This window comes from Berghia stephanieae, chromosome 4 (genome assembly GCF_034508935.2).
Source record: "Berghia stephanieae isolate SIO BIC M18660-M18661 chromosome 4, UCSD_Bste_1.3, whole genome shotgun sequence".
NCBI classification, from domain to species: Eukaryota; Metazoa; Mollusca; class Gastropoda; order Nudibranchia; family Aeolidiidae; genus Berghia; species Berghia stephanieae.
The window spans coordinates 51,841,054-51,843,553 of record NC_088363.1 but is presented as its reverse complement, the minus strand read 5'-3'; the positions used below and the strand labels follow the sequence as shown (position 1 = coordinate 51,843,553).

General features: G+C 33.8%; 1 long non-coding RNA gene across 1 annotated transcript in view; it reads right to left on the bottom strand.

Annotated features, from left to right (window-relative positions):
* Positions 1–1,254: 1,254 nt before the first annotated feature.
* LOC144972031 (uncharacterized) overlaps positions 1,255–2,500 on the bottom strand; it is an 85,328-nt gene continuing 84,082 nt past the window's right edge. Inside the window, exon 4 of the long non-coding RNA XR_013645237.1 lies at positions 1,255–2,500. This exon is cut by the window's right edge and continues 1,980 nt beyond it. This is a non-coding gene — a long non-coding RNA (uncharacterized LOC144972031).

The following is a 2,500-nucleotide window of genomic DNA, read 5'->3' as shown; positions in this document are numbered from 1 at the left end:
ATAAACAACCAAAAAGAAGAAAAAAAAACAACAAAAAAAAAAAAAAACAAAAAAAAAACAAAAAAAAAAAACAACAACAAACAAACAATACAACCCTCCCCCCCCCCCCCCCCAAAAAAAAAAAAAAAAGAAAATAAAAGAGAAAAACAAAATATTGAAAAAATAATAGTTTTAAAAATCCAACGCCATCCTCCAAAAGAAAAGCATTTACAATTAAAAAAAAAAAAAAAACAAGACAAAAAGTAAATGATACGATAAACACCCCCCACCCCCCATAAAATCTAGTGGCGATGTGGCCTGTTTCTTTTTATAAAAATTGAACCAGACGTTGACAATTGCTTGGTACCATCAGAATAGAATGATGAACACTCCCATATTGATTTTCATTCATCGGACCACCCAATCACAAGGGAATCAGACATTGTTCCGATGACAAAAATAGATTGTTACCAATTCATTTGGATGTCGATCAAGCGCTCTGCCTATTGCACCACTCGGTTCCTTGATTCCATCTTCGGACAACACTTCATTATTTATTTACTCTACCTAAAAACGTCACATTCGCCCGGAAAGGTGGGTTAATGTTCGTGAGTTGTCAAGTATTACATTTAGAGGCAACACTGTAAGAATAGCCTACCATAATTTTTGTTGGCGGCCAAAGAGTTTGTTGTGTTGTATTGGTAGCTCAACAGTGAGCATTTATTCTCCTGTGACAAAGTCAACCAACATAATAGAGATGAGTAGATTGCAAATCTCTGCCCCATCGGGCCCGTTATTGAGTCCTTGGGTAGAATATTTTACACAAATTGTTGCACTCACCTAAAACGTCGATGAGTACCTGGCTATGACGCAGTGTCATGTGTTCTAGAACAAAATGGACAACACTTTCTGGACGACTAATACTGTAGGAGAAGGAAAGTTGGATATATGTTAGCGAATTATTCAGGAAATGTGAGCATGGCAACACCGTAGACATGTGAATATAAATGAATTTTTAAAAAAGTATATGAATACTATTCTTGTGTTCAATTTTTTCCCAACAAAAATATATTACTTGCTGCAACAAATGGGCCCTTTTGATAAGGTATCAAAATACATTTTAAAAATTTAGCATAAAAATCGTAATTTTGACCTTTTATTCAGTTAAAAATCAAACCCTGTAATTGGATAAATTGTAAAACGTAAATGCCTCTCTCTCTCTATCTCTCTCTCCCTCTCTCTCTCTCTCTCTCTCTCTCTCTCTATCTATCTCTCTTTCTCTCTTTTTTTCTTTCTCTCTCTTTCTCTCTCTCTCTCTTTCTTTCTCTCTCTCTCTCTCTTTCTTTCTTTCTCTCTCTTTCTCTCCCTCTTTCTGGGAGTACAAAATCTCCTCTAAAAGTAAAATCCTTCGTTTAAAAGCCATGTTCGGGAGTCGGAAAAGGCTGAGGCTGAGAGGGAGATATGTTTTTGGGTGCTACGCGTATTTTCAAAACACCAATTTCCAAATTTTTATTTTGATAGCTTGAGGGATTCACACTTCCGTTTTAAATTTAGCCTTAATAAGAGATTACAAGGCCCAAGGCAAAATTGAGCGGATGGGTTTTATCCTGTTTTATCCATTCCAAATATTTTGTGGAGTTCAACAAGTGCTGCAGTGAGACGAGAAACGTGACAAACATCCACAACATCTGATGAAACTCTTATTTTAATGAAAGCCTCACGTTTTTAGACCATTTACATGGTTTCTTTATCTTAAGAATCTAAAACAAACAAAAGAGCAATTATTATTTTTCTGAACGCATGTTATTGTGGTGCTATTTAAATATTGTTCTGTGCCAAAAATAGAGTGCACATATAAATTGACAATTTTTCTTTCCTTTAAGAGTTTATCAATATAAAAAAGCAATTATTATTTTTATACGCATCTATTATGGTGAAATTAAAAATATATGCCATGTGGCAAAAATAGTACACCTATTATAATGATAAATTGACAGTCCTTTTTCCTTTTGATTCTAAAACATACAAAAGACCAATGGGTACCTACTCACTTTTATGAAAGCACGTTTAATGGTTGTGATATTTAAGATTTATTCTATGGCCAAAATGGATTAGCCATTTTAATGATAATTGCGATATTCGTGCACGCTTTTGGAAATCTAAAAAAGGCAATCATTCGACATGATATCTAAAATAATACAAGGACGCCTTTTTAACAAAGGCTTAAATGGTAAAAAATCTCTTTTTTCCTCGGATAATCTCTGTTTTCGTCGGTTCAGCGTAACGCCATGAAATGTGGAGCTCGAAAAATCATGTTGAAACGAAATAAGATAATAAAGACAAAAAAAAAAAATAAAAAATCAAAGGCGGAGCAACGCCGCAAAGTGAAATGTAATTTAATTTTTGATGTTTCGAATTACGTACAAAATAACATGAAGCAAAAAATGGGTATTATCTACATTCACTTTTCTGTCCAGATTGATTATTTTCATTTTCATGTGAATTTGAATTTCAAGAACCT